At 38.9% G+C, this 17,738-nt stretch overlaps 1 long non-coding RNA gene across 2 annotated transcripts in view; it reads left to right on the top strand.

The window, feature by feature from the left end:
- The first annotated feature begins 261 nt into the window (after positions 1-261).
- Positions 262-17,738, top strand: part of LOC139014608 (uncharacterized) — a 171,646-nt gene continuing 154,169 nt past the window's right edge. The window contains exons 1-2 of one of the 2 annotated variants that reach the window (XR_011472247.1): positions 262-336; positions 12,854-12,940. This is a non-coding gene — a long non-coding RNA (uncharacterized lncRNA). The remainder of the gene's footprint in view (positions 337-12,853; positions 12,941-17,738) is intronic. The other variant, XR_011472248.1, reaches the window with a different exon arrangement.

Genomic DNA, 17,738 nt, shown 5'->3' with positions numbered 1-17,738 from the left:
ACTATTGCCCCAAGCAGCTGCTGGTCAGGTTTCTCATTGTAATCTTTCCCTCCAGTCTTTTAGCTTTCTCGGCATTGGGGTAAGTAGAGCAGACTTGCTCGGGGCCCTTTAATCTTAGGGGGGCAACAGGGGGTTGATTTGTCCCCATTTAGCCTTTGGTAGTGCTGTACTGAAACCTTTGCATTAACCCCGTTAATGTCTGCTTCATTCAGCTCAATCTTTTCTTTCATAGGTTTCTAGCTAAATGTACTCCAGTTCTATAAGATAGAGCTCAGAGAGCTGCATTGGGGTACAGAGATGGAATTACTCACGTTGCTAAGGTCTTTATCAATCAAAGTAAGTACTTATTTTTAATTCTAGCGATGTTAAATAACTGATTAGACCATTTCCTTAGAAGAATAACCTGGGAACAAACAGTTGTAAGATCCAACAATTCAATAAACCTTATTATCTATCCCTTGCTAAAGTTTGGCTGGCAAGGAGACAGCCACAACAGACAAAGACAGCAGGAGGGGTTGGTGGTTCAACCCTCCCACTGCCTCGGGCCAATCAGTGCAGCTGAGGTGAGGTGAACAGCTGCCTGAGTCAGGCTGGGACAAGCTTTCGCTGCCCATTCCAAGGCCAGCTGAAATGCGGAGGAACTGGCCCCTTCCCCATAAGATGAAACACAGACTTAAGAGGTAAATACTAGTATATCTTTAAGCAGACGGACAAACAAGATTCCTTCCCCTTGGTTCTCGCCAAGTTTCCTCAAGTCTGGGAGAAGGAGACCAGACACACTAAGGTTTCTCAAGAATCATTTCCCTCCCTGTTCCCATGGGGTTTCCCCGAGCTTTAGAAGAAGATGGTTTTCCTGGGGTTGTCACCTGCAAAACCTTACCAATTTCAAAAATTCCAAATTTAGGCCTTTTCAGTTCCGTTTGTGTGTGTGTGTGAATTCCTTTTTTTTTTATGCTGCAAACAAAAGTGTGATAGGTCAAGTCATGGGCTGAGGTTCAGTTTCCTATTTTTAAAAAATATATATTTTTATTGATTTTTTACAGAGAGGAAGCGAGAGGGATAGAGAGGTAGAAACATCGATGAGAGAGAAACATCGATCAGCCACCTCCTGCACACTCCCCCCTGGGGATGTGCCGCAACCAGAACCTGGGACCCTTGCGTCCGCAGGCCGGAGCTCTATCCATTGAGCCAAACCGGTTAGGGGCAGTATCCTCTTTAAAGACAACAGGTCTGGGCAGCTGTTGGGTGGGGCTGGTGGCAAGCCCTGGGTTGGGGGTCCCTGAATCCACAGGCAAAGGGGAGGCCCCACTTTGGACACCAAAATTGTTACCGAATTGAAGGGATATATTCGCCTGTGCACATCACAGCCCAATAAGACACAAACAAGAGTTTGTAGCCAAGAAAATAAGGATTTATTAAAGGACATGGAGCCATGCCCAGAGTCACAGGTACCTCCTGCTCAAAGTCCTGCTCCCCAATGGCTTCCAGGGGATGGATTATATAAAGAAAAAAAAATCATTAATCGTAGTGACTAATAGAGTTAGGATCATGGTCGGTATTGATTGATTGGTGCTAGGGTAGAGGGTAATTGATCATTTTAACTGGTCCTGATGTCAGCCTCCACAAAGATTTGTTCTGTGGGATTATTCCAATTTCCTGGGTTTGGAGCTAAACACGATTGAGGCCAAGATATTATGTTTAGTTTGATTGAAAACTCTGTCTCAATAGTGAATAGACCCAGGACTTTATTTCTAAGATTGCTGGAAGCTGACCAGAAGAAACTCATTGTCCTGAGGGCTTACTGATTAAGCAAAGGAGAGGGAGGTGAGTGAGTCAGTGTGTTAGGTGAGGCCAGTTTGAGTCAAAGGAAAAAAAAAATCAAAAGAAAAGTCCAGATTAAAGAAAATAAGGTTTCTTAGTGGTTACAGTTTCAGCTTGAGTAACTGGACAAATAGTAGTTATTAACTGAGATGGGGAGGATGGAAAAGGTACAGTTTAGGTGACATAAGGCATTATGCCTAAAAATAAAAGAAATTCATGAAATGTTTTTCCATTAAATATGTATGCAGCCGAAACCGGTTTGGCTCAGTGGATAGAGCGTCGGCCTGGGGACTGAAAGGTCCCGGGTTCGATTCCGGTCAAGGGCATGTACCTGGGTTGCGGGCACATCCCCAGTGGGAGATGTGCAGGAGGCAGCTGATCGATGTTTCTAACTCTCTATCTCTCTCCTTTCCTCTCTGTAAAAAATCAATAAAATATATTTTTAAAAAAATATGTATGCAATGGGTTTTTATAACATGACCTTTATCAACTTACAGAAATTTATTTTATTTTTCTGAGAGATATGTTTAAAATTACTAAATGTTTCTTATGACTTCCTAAAGAAATTATTTTACTTCTTTTCTTCAGACTAATTTTGTATTAACTTGAACAATTTTCTAATACTGAACCAACATTGCATTCTATGATAAGCCCTCGTGGTATATGATATATAATAGCATACTGTACAAATAATTGGAGGGTACACAAACAGAACTCTTTTATGAAAGTTGAACTTGTTTTAGACTATAATTTTCAAGAATTGCTATGATACATTAATGATGGCAGTGCCGTTGAATCTGAAATAAAATTATAGTAAGAAACTACTTATGTTTGAAGATTAAGAAATGCTTACAAATAACTCAAGTGGAACTTAGAAAATATTTAGAACAGAATGAAATGAGTACTACATATCAGCATTTTGTATGGTGCGGTTACACTGACACTTTGTGGGATATCCATACCTTAAATACTTTTATACAATTATATAGCTTATACATTTTAGACTCACTGGATTTCAAAGTTTAGGCCTAAAGCATTTGTAGGTGAGCCTACCATTTGCCATGAATTCTAAGGGAAGCCTTTATTTATTTATTATTTCTTTGTTTCTTTAAGCCTCCATGGAGAATTAGGCCCACATACTGAATTTTCCTGTGGTTTTCCTCTATATTTTATCCGATTAACTTTCCATCTTATTTTTCTCTCTGAGAGAATAGTCCATCTGAATCCCAACTGTATTTGCTGTGGTGTCTATTAGGCTGTGGGTGGTCTGGGGCCTCACACATGGAAAGCTTAGATTGCCTGTGGGTAGTTATACATGTACTAGAGGCCCAGTGCACGAAATGCATACACTCAGGCGGTGGCGGCGGTGGTGGTGGTGGTGGTGGTGGGGTCTCTCAGCTTGGCCTGCACCCTCTTGCAGTCTGGGAGCCCTCGGGGGATGTCCAACTGACCGCTTAGACCGCTAAGCCATCAGTCGGATATCCTTGGCGCTACTGCGGAGGCGGGAGAGGCTCCCGCCACCACCACTGTGCTCGCCAGTCGTGAGCCCAGCTTCTTGCTGAGTGGCACTTCTCCTGTGGGAGTGCACTGACCACCAGGGGCAGCTCCTGGGTTGAGCATCTGCCCCCTGGTGCTCAGTGTTCGTCATAGCGACCGGTCATTCTGCCGTCGAGCCGAAACCGGCTCTCCGACATCCCTCAAGGGGTCCCAGATTGCGAGAGGGCACAGGCCAGGCTGAGGGAGCCCACCGGTGCATGATTGGGGCTGGGGAGGGATGTGGGGGGTTGGCCAGCTGGGGAGGGACTGCGGGAGGGCTCCAGGGTGTGTCCGGACCGTGTTGCTCAGTCCTGATCAGCCAGACCCCAGCAGCAAGCTAACCTACCTGTGGGAGCATCTGCCCCCTGATGGTCAATGCATGTCATAGCGAGCAGTTGAGTGGCCTTAGCATTTTATGCTTTGATTGGTTGAATGGCCAACTGGATGACCAGACACTTAGCATATTAGGCTTTTATTATGTAGGATGCTCTTAAGATAGCTGGTGGTTTCAGTGTTTCTTTACTTTCCTGGACTGATTCCCTGGCTCTGTACTTGTCTTTATATATCTTTTCTTTAATTTCTTGTAGGCTCATCAATTTCTTTGAAAAATTTTTTTATTTTCAATATTTTCTTCTGAACATGTAAAAGTGTTATGTAGTGGTACGGTTTCAATAATTCTCATCTGCCACACTACCAGAAATGTCAACGTATGCCACTGTTTTTATTATATATTGCTTGCAGTTCTAAATATTTTATATTCCATTATGATTTTTTAAGTGTATTTCATAGTATGAGTGCATTTTCATCATGTGAGGATTTTCTCTGGTTTTTATTGCATTCCATTTTTACTGCACGTGAAAAGATAATTTGGTTTGTATCAAATAGTCCCTCAGTATCCATGGAAATTTGGTTTCAGGCTAGTATTCTCTCAATTTTTATAAAAAAATAATTATTCATTTAAAATATGTATTTTATAACTGTTAGGTGTAGAATTATATACATACAGAGCCTGTTCATCATGTACTCATATTTTTATATCCGTACTAATTTTATCTGCTTGATCTATTGGCTGCATAGAGAGATGTATTAATAATTCCTATATGATTGTGGATGTGTTAATATCTTATCATTATTCTGCCATGTTTTCATTTGTATATTTGGGGCTTTCTTTTTAGGGCTCATACTGGAGATTAAAATTTTTTTTTACTTCTAGGCAGCTGCATCATTAACTTACTTGCTTACCCTCTGCTATTCCATTTCCTTTTCATTTCTGGCATTCTCTATTCTCTACCTCGATTCATACATTTACAATTATTTTTGTACATTCTACTCAGTATTTTAGAAGTTTGAAATGGGAGGGTTTTTCAATTTGATCTTGCCAAGGGCGCTAATGTTTACAGGTTTCATTTAACCTGTGGAACCAGGTGAGATCACATAGCATGTAAAATGAAGAGGAGTGGAAGGCCGATCACAGGGAACTACAATATTGAGAGGATGAGTGAAAATGAGATAAACTTGAGTAGGCTTTCCTTCTGTTTTACACTCTCTGCAAACTCTTTTCCTCAGTGGGTTCATAAATTCCCTAGTATGTCAAAAAAACAAATTAAACACAGGTAATAAAATAGAGATAATTCTTCCAGGAACACTCATTAGTATTTAAAAAAAATATAAGATGTGATAATAAGATCATTGGAAAATATTATGTATTTTGTATATTTAGGCAGCTTATTTTTTCTTGTATATAGAGATGTGTCAAAATCATCATTCCTTTTATTGAATATTAAGTACAAGGAAAACTTCCATTGCTAGCATTTTATAAAAGTAATGTGATGTCTGCCTTTATTTGTTTTATATTGAACCCTCTAGCAAAAGACAGCATAGTTATTGTTTCTTGTCAAACTTCAGACAGGGAGGTTCAGACAGCAGAAGTATTTTAAACTGTTTTTGTCTGAAAGAAAAAGTAATAGAGAAAATGGCAAAGACAGTTGAAAAAAGAGCAGATTTACAATGTCAACTAAGGGATAAGAAAACATGAAAAGACCCATAGAACAATGAGATTAAGGTAAATCCAGAAAGTTGAAAGATTTTAAAGATCTTCCAAACTTCCTGGGCCAACACAAAACCACCAGAAATGTCTTGATATTTTCTTTTACAATTTCTCGAATGCTTCTACAATTCCCAAGATGTATAATCACTTTGTGTGGAGACATGATTAAAATAAAATATTACCTAAGAATATAGATCAGTGAACAATGAATAAATATTTGAACTTTAGAAATGGATAAGGGGGCTATCATGCTGAATTTACACTTTTTCTACTGGGAAAAATATCACCAGTTGCCTCAAAATGATGACAGGAACTTCTTTGCGATAGCTGAGTTTTCATATGAACAAATCAGTTCTTCAACATTCTTAGATATATTTAATCCAATTGGTATTTGGTTAGTATTAAATGGAGTTAATGAATAATACCTAAAATGTTTAATTTGAAATGTGTGCCCAAAACAATAAAGGCTAGAAAACAAATTAAAAAATGTATAATTCTACCCAGTTATTATAATCTACTAGAGGCCCGATGCACAAAATTCACGCAAGGGACTTGGCCCTAGCAGCCCCAGCTGCCTTGGCCCTTGCAGCCGCAGCTACCTTGGCCCTAGCCCTGGCTTCGTCCAGAAGGTCGTCCAGACGGTTGTCTGGACGGTCATTCTGCTGTTTGGTCTAATTAGCATATTAGCTCTTTATTATATAGGATTACCGACAGCCTGTACAGAAAAGCAGTATTCTGAACTTTGTTTTGTTTAGCTTGACATCTGAATTGACAGTATTTCAATATTAAAATATCTGCAGAAAATGGGTAGAATTCTGTGTTTGGCATTATCACCTGGTAAGAATGATGATTTTCCTAACTCCTAACTCTTTGCTAGCTTAGGGCACGTAAATGAGATTACTAAACTGTCAGTGATGGAGCCAGTATTGACTTTAAAGGTTTGACTCAAATAACGGCAGGTTGAATGTGAAGGACCTGTGTTGAGAATCATATGCCATTATCATACTTCTGACTTCCACATTGTTTTTGTGGCTCCTTGTTTTCTTTGATGCACACTCCTCAAGGGACCTTACCACTCCTCTTGCTTCCTTTACCACACATGTTGGTGCTCTTTGGGGTTCTGTTCTAGGAGCTTTTTTGCTTTTCACTCTATACTCTTCTCCAGGATAATTCATTCTCTCTCTCTCTCTCTTCAAATTAGTTCCAGAACTACATATCTAACTGGCTAACATCCTTTTCCATTTTACTTCTTTTCAAACTTTGTCTAAACCTGAACCATAATATCATCTCCCCAATCACTCCTATCTTGTATTCTTTCAGTGTGAATGATGGTCCTTTATTGCCAAACAAAACAAAACAAAGACAAAACCTAAGTGTCATCCTTAAATCTTACTTTTCTCTTACTCCTGCTCCTACCTAACAATCACTAAGTTCAATTGATTCTAATTGTTACTGACTCTGAAATTTCTTTCTCTCCATTTTGACTGTCCCCAGGGTACTAAGTACCATTGCACGTTTGTGCCTGGAACACTGCAACAGCTTCCTAATGGATCTTCCTTAATCCTGCCTTGCCAGAACGGTGCTCTACTATGCCTACCTTTTCGTGTCACTTCCCTGTCTAAAACTCCTCACACATTTTCCAAGATCATAATGTAAACAACACAACTATTAAAGTATTAAAAATAGAGAAGAATATTTAGGACATCTTATAGTGGCAGAGGCTCTTATAAGCAATCTGGGAAACCCAGAAGCCATAAATGGTTTATTGTATTGTAGAAGAAAACTTCCCTTCCTGGTTCATCTTTTGCTGTCATCTGTTAGCAAGACTGCAGTGTGTTAGTAATTTTTTCTCACCAAGTGAGTGTGCATGTCATTTGTTGGAAGAATGCAGTGGGAATCAGAATATCTAAGCTCTGTTCTGGGTACATTGTTCTTATCTGAGTAATGAGGTAGGTGGATTAAAAAAAAAAACTACTAGCAACATGCTAATGAGAGGTTACTCTGTACTATGTGCTTCACACATGTGAAGAACTCCATGTCTTGTAAAAACTATGTTATCATAATCAGTCAATTAAGTTGAAAGAGATTAAATATTTGATACAATCACTTTAGCTTTTCTATACCCCATTTGTCACACTGTCTTCTGATGATGACTGCTAAGGGCTGAATTGTGCTCCCCAAATTTGTGTGTTGAACCCCCAAACCCTTTACCTCAGAATGTGACTATTTGGAGATAGGGCCTTTAGAGAGGTAATTAAGTAAAAATGAGGCCATTAGTGTGCGCCCTGATCCATTCCAAATGGTGTCCTTAAAGAGGAGATTAGGATACACAGAGAGACACAAAAAATTCTTTTTTAAAAATATGTTTTTATTGATTTTAGAGAAGAAGGGAGAGGGAGAGAGAGAAACATCAATGATGAGAGAGAATCATTGATTGGCTGACTCCTGCATGCCCCCTACTGGGGATCGAGCCCGCAACTCAGGCATGTGCCCTTGACTGGAATTGAACTCGGGACCCTTCAGTCTGCAGGCTGACGCTCTACCCATTGAGCCAAACCAGCTAGGGCTGGAATTCTTGAGCACTGAGGAAAGACCATGTGAAGACACGGTGTGGAGGTATCATATGCAAGCCAAGGAGAGAGGCCTCAGAAGAAGTCAAACCTGCCAACACCTTGATCTCAGATGTCAAGCCTCTAGAACTGTGAGAAAATGAGTTTCTGTTGTCTAAGCCACTGAGTCCATGGTATTTTGTTATGGCAGTCCAAGCAGACTAAAACAATGATGATCTGATAAAAATTCATAAGACAGTAGTCACCATGCTTCATTTTTCAAAGACTCACCTGTTCCCTAATGCTCTTCTGCCCATTCTCCCCATGGCTGTAGTGAATCAGCACCCACGTTCCTAGCACTGTTTTTGTCTCTTCAACCAAAAGTGACATAGTTTAAGAAGTATGTGCTCAAGGAGTTAGCATTAAGTTTTTCTAGAAGCCTGGGAGTGGGGACTTCTGCTAATATCTGATATTTACCTGATGCTGCTGCCTCTCTGAGTATTGGATGCTTTCTACTCCATGGTTTTGAGCTCTATCCACTTAGTAACTTTATTCCTACTCCCTGATTACTGTGTTCTGGCCATCCCAGAAGACCATGCTGTTTCCTACAGTTGGGCCCACTTCCGCAGATCTTGCCTCAGTCCTATCTATGTTTATCTTTCTAGATTTCAAGCTTTCCCATTCTGCCTCATCCCACTGTTAACAGTCCTATACTGGGTCATGTCTTCAGATGCAAAGTATTTGTACATCTTGATCCCTCTGCTAGGATGCTTTTCCAGCCACTTTTCCCATTAATGTCAACTCTTCCTTTGGATCTAAGCTCATTTTTCTTGCCTAGATACTCTCTCTCCCAGACAAAGCTTGGTTCTCCTTTCTTATGCTATCACAGCAGCCTGAACCTTTCCTTCATAGATCTTACCCGTACTTATATTATACATTACTTCAATTATTTGATGTGTGCTTCTCTTCATCAGCAAACCATGAGCTCCATAAAGCCAGTGATGAATGCCATCATATCCACTATGTTTAGCAACAAGGCTGGAACATAGTAGGTAATTAATTAATTGAATTAATTGAATGAAATGAATGATATATGACCCTTGGTATTGGCCATTTGCATTGGGTCATATAGACTTGTAACTCTAATCTCCTGTTTCCATTCTGAGATTCCTAACTCATACTCTTTGCTTTTTCATCATCTACTGCCCCATTGCTGGACATTTCCCTAGGTCACGACTAGACTATATCCTGATTGATTAGTGCTCAAAAGATAATTCATAATTTTCTACTGCAAGCTTCGACTTAGGCTGTTACACTCATTTATTCTCTTAAGGCTCCGGAGTACTTTTTCCCCATAGAGCAGATTCATGAAGAAATTTTATTAGATTTGATTTTACAAGGGAAAATAGTTTTGTTTGGTTTGCAAGGAAGCCAGTAGACTCAGGTTGATTAAAAACCTCTTTTACAAAGTGCAATAACAAGAATGGAAAGTGTAATAAAGCTGAAATCAGAGACATAACTTTATCTTTACTTTTTAGTATCACTACAATTTCCCTCCTGGAGATTGCTTCATTGAAATATAGTTTAATCGTCTTTCTATAATGACTGATTCAGGCCAAGATGGCTGACATATTTTTGCTTCTCTCTCTGAACAGCAGAGTAGGAGCACATTATGGATGGGAGCAAGACCATTCAGCCTCACTGTGTGGCAAAGATACCGTGACTGACAGGTTTGAGCTCTGTGTTGACCTCCATGGCTATGGGCACTGCTGAGGCAATTGCTTCTTAGCTGGCCATAAACCTCTGATAAAGCTTTATTTTTTTTTTTCTATTTGCATGTGGAAGAGAACCTTAGTTATGAAAGCCATCCTGGATTGCTGGGAGTAGTGCCTATTGTAGACAGAATAATGGTCCCCCAAAGAAGCCGACATCCTAATTTCTTTTTTTTCTTTTTTAAAAAATATTGTAGAATTCCTTTATTCTCTCTGAACTCTTTCTTAGCATTTATTGCAGTTTGCGATTATTTTATTCATTTGCCTGTTTTGTTTTCTTTTGTTAATCCTCACCCCAGAATATTTTTCTAATTTCTTTATTAAGTTATTACATATGTGTCCTTATCCCCACATTACTCCCCCATCCCCCCCCACTCATGCCCTCACCCCCCTGTTGTCTGTGTCCATTGGTTAGGTCTATATGCTTGCATATAAGTCCTTTGGTTGATCTCTCCCCCTTACCCCCACCCTCCCCTACCTTACCTCTGAGGTTTGACGGTCTGATCGTTGTTTCTCTGTCTCTGCATCTGTTTTTGTTCATCAGTTTATGTTGTTCATTATATCCCATAAATGAGTGAGATTTCTGTTCTGTAGACTGAATGTCTACTCGAAACTCACACATTGTGCAGCACAATCATTGCCAGTGATTCTCAAACAGCAGCGTGGTGGTTGCCAGAGGGGAAGGGAGTAAATGAAGGGGGTTCTAATATATGGTGACAGTAGAAGATTTGACTTTGGGTGGGGGGAACATGGTGCAATATATAGATCTTGTAACATAGAAACCCACACTGAAACCTATATGATCATATTAACAATGTCAGCCCAATAAATTTAATAAAAAAAGGGGAAAAATAAATGTTAACTTTGTCGTAAGTTTTATTTCATTATGACTGTGTTTTCAGTCCTCACTGTATCTGCTCATAATTTAAAAGCATCACAGTTAGTGCTTAATATGATAGGTTGATATTTATTTACACTGGGTGTCCTGTAGGAGATTGGTTACTGACATCAATCTCACCTGACTTGAGCATGATGGTGATTTATGGACCGCGCCTCTTTATGAAATAGTGGCATTGCATGTTAAGGACTCAGGCTTTGGAATCACAGGCCCGGGCTTAAATCCTATGTTGCTATATAAGGTATGTGACATTGGGAAACTTACTTTACTTCCCTAAGCCTATTTTTTAAAAATTTGTAAAATAGGATTAACAATACTACCAGCTTTATGGTTGTGTTGGGAGGATTAAATAAAACAATGCATTTGAAAGACAGCACAGAGAAGAGTACATGCCATCTATTATGATCCATGAAGATTACTGCATAGATCATGCTCAGTTATCTATAATAATCTATAATAATAAAAGCATAATATGTTAATTAAACCAGACATCCTTCCAGACGACCTTCCAGACGACCTTCCAGATGAAGCCAGGGCCGCAAGGGAAGCCGGGTCCCAGGTGCCTGCTGGCGGCCGGAGAAAAGCCTGGGTCCCGGGTGCTAGAAAGAAGCCAGTGCCAGCAGCCGGGGGAAGGAAGGCCTACTCTTGCACAAATTTCGTGCATCGGGCTTCTAGTACAAAATAATGAGAGAAGAATATAGTTTGCTTCTCAATATCCTTCCCTCCCTTTTAGGCAAACAAGCCCTGGTTTTTAGCTGGCATGTTACAGTTAAAATTTCCCAACCTCCTTTGCACATAAGATAGTCTCTTTAAGTGAAGGGAGTCAAAGCGTATCTTTTATTTTCTTTCTTGTGCTGATTTCAAACACATTTCACATTGGGCTGTTAGAGCACGGGCCGCATTTGGCGATAATGACATGGAGATAGAGAAACAATGTGGATTCTTTACTGTCTCACTCAGCGGCCACACTAATTCAGACTGAGAGAAAGACATGAATTTCTAGATTTTTAAAGCCACTATTATTTTGGGTTTTGTCCCTTTCTCTTTTTTCCCCTTTTTTTGTTACGTGCAGTTGAATGGAATCACAGTACATTATTGCCCTTTAAACCAAAAAGCAGATTTTATTCCTCTAAGACTTTTCTCAAAGCTCCAGAAACATCTTTGTTTTAGAAACAGAAATCAAGTCTAGGAAGAGGGCTAAAATCAGGTGCAGATGATACTGAATTAGCTGAAAACAATCAGTTTTCTAGGAAGGTAAATTCAATTCTAATGGTATGCTGGCAGAGTCTCTCCTCAAGTAATACTGGGGAGAGGAGAAGAAGGGATGGAAAAATCCCCACAGAAAGCCTAGAGCGTGAGCCACAGGTCAGGTGAGTTTTGGCAGGAACACTTCGTAGAGTGTATGTCCAGTTCAGGGTACAGTGTGACTGTGCATTTCCTTCCTTCCGACCTAGTGTTTGCCTTTGTTTCTGGCGCTTAAGCAAAAGGTTTGTTGTGTATGTATCATTACGTTCTGATAACATCGAATGGCTCCCGCTTATTTTTCTTTCTGATTACAGACTTGTTGCAGCAACAGCTTCTGGTATTGACAAAGGGCATCTTTAGTTTTTTTCAAGTATCTTTAAGGATCAGGGTGGATGAGCTGTAGGCAACATAATGCAGCCAATGCCACTAATCATAAGCTGGTTACTAAGTGGAGTGTGGTTATTATGAAATCAATTCCCAGGAAAGAAAAGAAAAGCTTTAAAACTGAGAGACAGTTGGAGGATTATTGCTTTAATTCACTAGGTCTTGTTTGTTTGGAAACTTTCTGTATGGACTGGGGGATCTGGAAAACATACCAGCTCTCTTATTTACATATATTTTTTTGGTTTTGTTTTCTTTTTAAAAAGTAATTGGGCTCAGAATTGAAGTAAAGCAAAAGGGAAAGCTAGCTACAGTACTGGGTTTCTCTGTTCTGCCTTTGCCGATGGTGAAGCTGCCTACTTCAGCTGCAGTGGAAGACTCACAGTTGGGGCTTTCTTTCTAGCCATTGTGTAAATAAATAATTTTCAGCTTCCGGGAAGGAATACATAGCATAAGAACAAGCCAGTGTAGTTTTTTCTCTCCAACATCCACTCCCCTTCAAAACACAAACAACCCTCCTCCTCCAAACCTATACATGTGGAAATAATATCTTTTCCTGATATAACAGCATGGCCTCTAGGTCACTCTTTGTGTTTTCTTTCAGAAGTGGCTCTCCAGGGGAGCTAAAATCCAGGAATTTGCAGACACATTTGGAGAATATTGACAGAGAACTTTAAGCAGGGATGCAATGGTATGTAGTTTTACAAGTGCTTAATGATAGTGTATCTCATTCACATTTTTTAAAAACCCAAGGACCAGTTTTCTTTGAAATGTCTTTATGTTTCAGTTTTTGCAAAAGATAAAGGCTTTTGTGGTCCCACTTTCTCATTTTCGGTCCACTCCATTCATTGTTTTTACATAGTGAATCTCTGTGTCTAGGATGCTTTATCAGCATGAACACATCTCAGAATCTCTGATTTCCTCTCCTTTTTTTTTTTTTTTTAAGAAATGGAACTGTATTTGGGAATTAAAAATATTTTCTTCAAGTGGACATTGCACATCTGGTCCTTTTGGTTTTTTGAAGGGCTGTAATTTGGTAAGAGGATTCCGGATGCATTATTTCTTTGGGGGAGTTCTATTTGAAACCAAGAATTAATGAACAAGAGGGATGGCCAGCTTTGAGGGTAGTAGTCCAAGTTGTTATTTCATGTGAGGATTATTATGGTGATTTTATGATCTGTGCATTTCAAGGTTTAAAAAAACAAATATTTTAAAGCATCTTAACATAAAATGAAACTTTGGAACTCTCTATACTGCATCTGAGAGCTGATATGGCATTTTATAAATAGGCCTATGATGTCTAAATTGCTTTTAATATACACCGAAAGCATCCTTGGCTTTTATGATAGTTGTATATGATCCAGAATTAGAACTATGAATAATGCATGGGGTTTTGTTTATCTCTATGATTGCCTGCTTTGTTATGCAGGGAGGGATTTCCACTACAGTGTCCCAGATTTGAACTGTACAGTTTCTTTTTGGAGCAGCTGCCTTCAGAATGATATGAGCTCACTGAGCAAATTCATAGAAAATAGAAATTCTCACTCCCTACAATTCATAGAGATAAAATCTCAGAACTTTCTCCCAGTATTGATTCATCAAGTATAGATGAATATGTACTATCACTTGGATTTCCCATTTTAAACAAAGCTTGTCAAATAACAAATCCTTGGCTCCTTGGTACATTTGAACAAAGAAGGTATTTTACTTATCATCTGGAGATGAACAATGTTGAATTTTCATAAAAATAAATAAAATACTCTAAAGAGCTGGGCCATCTCTATGTATCACTCAGACATAAGTTGTCCAATGTTTTGGCTTTCTGAGTTTCATATATGAACCCTGTGTTGTACTCAGTCTCAACTAGATTTAGGGCAAGGGTTTATGTCAAGGACTGTGTAAGAAGAGACAAAACGTTGGGACTGCAATGTTTGGTCAGGTGGTAGACAACATTAAGGATGGCTTATGTCATAGTGCTTTACATTTTTCCTTCTTTGCAGCCAAATGGGCTCCAGAATCGGGACCAGTTCTAGGTCATAGGTAGAATTATATAGCTCCTGCCATGGAGGTTGAAGAGACACAGAGCAGGAAAGTAGACTTTGTGGAGATGCCTGGCGTGGCGTGGTGGTGGTGTTGAATAAATAAATGGCTTCTTTAGTCCCCTTCCCCAGCCCAAGTTTGGACCCAGATGCAGGAATCAAGTACATGTAGATCAAAGCATCAGATTTATTATTGACAACACCTGGGTCAGAGAAAGTGGCTTATATCTGCAGACAAACGAGACTGTTAATGCTGCCTTGCATTAATTTGATATAGATTGGATGTAGAAGCTGAGGGAAAAGGTGAGGGCATGAGCGGCAGGGGGGCGGGAGGGGGGAGGAGGGTTGGCAATGGAGGGATAAGGACACATATGTAATACCTTAATCAATAAAGAAGGGAAAAAAAAGACCTCTATGTGGAAATGTCCAGGAGAAAGTCTTTGACATGGCACCTTGTGTCAGTTCTTTACGGTTAGGTAACTCACAAGGTTCAGTAAATAACTGAATTTTAGAGCTTGATCAAAAAGAATCTTAGGAAGCACATCGTTCATTTTATCTGGATTCAGATTGGTACAGGCCTCACTGAGTACAGCCAACATTGCTAAGATTATGATCTGAATCTAGATCCTGATGTAGGACATAATTGTTTTCCCATTGTTATTTTTTAGTGGACAAAAAATATCCACATACCCAATTATCTTCTATTGAGCCATTTTAGTCACTATTGGAAAGAACAGACCTCATGGAGATACTTGGAGTAGTGTTTTAGGCCTTAGGAGATGGTGTAATAAGACAGTCGGAAGGAGTATTTGTTTTCTTTTTTACTTAGGAGTATTTGTTTTTATTTCTTACTTCTAAGGTAGTTCCTTCTCTCTTCAAGGGGCCATTCCTGGAACTGGAAATGAGGAAAAAGGAAATAAGAATATATGACATTTCTCCTATTTGTTAACTATACATTTAGACACAACTGTATTGGGTCTGCCCCATGAAACCCATGTATTTGAACCATTCCACTCTATACAATTAATTAGCCAAATATTTGATTACTAATTACTATTTGCAAGATATTGGACTGGACATACTATTCTTAAGATAATTCAGACTTTAGTCAGATGCCTAAATAAAATTTGCAGACTCAGAAGAGAGAGGAAGTGTTCTTGATCAAAGTGTTCTTGCTATACCTGACTGCAGCTGGAAAGGTGCTTTCCCTAAGAAGGCCTGGGTGCTCCACAGCCCCCCATCTCATCTTGTGCTGCCTCTTTTACAGGCAACAGGCAGAGAAGGCTAAGGTGATGAGCAAAAAGGAGAGAATATTTCTTTTGCAATAAAGAGAAAATTCTGAAACTTTTTACTGTCAGGACGGTGACTGAATTAGAGACAGATGAGCAATTCAGACGCTCTCCCTCATAAATCTCACTCAGAAAGGAAATACAAGACAGATAGTTTCACTTAGAGACAAGACTACACCAACCCTAAGAGACAGGGCACATTGATACCAAAGTGACAAATGCAATTTCAGTTACAAGAAAGCTCTGTCATCTGCCAACTGAGCCCATGACTTGGCTAAAACGTGGAACTGAGTAAAGAATTGAAATGAAAGCTCTAGCAGAAAAAAGGAAAAAACGGTTTGCAGAACAAAATCTGAAGGTCAATCAAGTAATAGTCTTAGACTAACAATTTGTCCCTTAATTGCTTCTATCTTTGGCATAGCATACAATAGCATCTTGCATTTTATACTGACTTGTGAAGTCAGTATAAAAAAGGACATATAGAAAAGTGTTGTAAAGTTGTCTTACTTGCTTCTGCACAGGGTTAATACATGGCAGTTAATCCCTATGCTACTAGTTCAGTGTCACTGTGGCTCATTTATATTTGTATTTATCAATAATACCTGTTTTAGGTTGGAAACTATGTCCGAGATTTTGCCTGCTGCCAAATTGTAAAGCTGACACAGTGTTTGTTATTGTCATTTCTTCTTCACCCTCTTTGAGTGCCAAGTGCTGCATGCATTCATTTATTTATTGTCATAAAACTTTTGATTGTGGCTATGTGCAAGACACTTGATTATTAAGGGAGATGCATATTGAGTGATATATATATATATATATATGCAGATTGAGGAGTATGGTTTCTCATCAAGTGCAGGAAAGCAAGAAGGAGGAAAAAACAAACTTGCACAAAATTGGTTTTCATCTGCACTTTGATGTAATTCCATTTACCTCTCCTGACAACTGACAGAAAATAGTCTAACAAAATGAGGCAAAATACAATTGTTTGGGATGCTGCTAATTCCCTTCCTCATCTGCTTTTAATTCCAACAACAGTTGTACTTCTCCCAAATATTTGGTAAATTATCATATGGACATTATAAATACTGTAACTGACAATGTTTCACTTTCTAGTTTGCAGAAACCAAGCAGAATCTATGGGCCATTTGTGTATCTTTCTGTATTTCTATTGTCCATCTATCTGCCACCTATCATCTATCTATATCTTAGTCTTAGCTCACTGAACATCTTCATGTTTGTCTTTTATTTACACTTAAAGTATAACATATATGTAGAAAAGTACCAGTGATAAGAAAAAGCTCAATACCTTTTCAGACAGGGACTTCAGACTGTGTAACCACATCCAGATCGGGAAATCGACTATTACCAGCGCAGCAGAAGCCTTGTTGTTGTTCTGCTTCTTGACCCTCTCCAAAGTGAACCACTATCTTGACTTCTATTACAGTAGAGATTCAAAGATTTTTTAAACTTCATATAAATGAAGTGATACGTGTGCTTTTTGTGTGTCTGTTTCTTTCATCCAACATTATATCTGTGAGATATATCCACGTTGTTGCATGTGGTAGTAATGGTTTCTTTTCTTTGCTGTATGGTATCCATTCTACCCTTGTTAGAACTTGGAATTGTTTTCAGTTTGAGGCTTTTATAAATAGTGCTTCAATAAGCATTCTTGTATATGTCTTCCAGTGAAAATATATACGTACTTCTGTTGAGTAATATGAGGAGCAAATCTGTAGAATCATTGTTGATATTGCCAAAAATTTCCAGTGTTTTCACACCAACTTATACCATCATTTATTATTGCCTATTTTTTCATTTTAGTTATTTTGATGAAAAGAGATTGGAATCTAATTATGATCTGAATTTTCATTCACCTGATGACAAATAATACTGTGCATCTTTTTGTATGCTTACTGGCCATTAGATAGCTTTTCTTTCTGTGACTGCTGTACCCTGTTAATGGTTTATGCCTACATTTAAATTTGGGTGTTCTGTCTTTTTCTTATTGATTTGTGGGAGTTCTCTTTATATTGTATATTTGTCCAGTATATATATTGAAAATAGCTTGTCTTACTCTGTGGCTTGCAGTTTCATTTTCTTAATGATGCCCTTTTATGACTTCTAATTTTAAAAGTCCAATTTTTCAATCTTATATATGTCC

The sequence above is a fragment of the Myotis yumanensis genome, unplaced genomic scaffold (genome assembly GCF_028538775.1).
Source record: "Myotis yumanensis isolate MYYU_CA2020_CCGP unplaced genomic scaffold, mMyoYum1.0.hap1 SCAF_7, whole genome shotgun sequence".
NCBI classification, from domain to species: domain Eukaryota; kingdom Metazoa; phylum Chordata; class Mammalia; order Chiroptera; family Vespertilionidae; genus Myotis; species Myotis yumanensis.
This window is presented reverse-complemented; position numbering and strand designations above follow the sequence as displayed.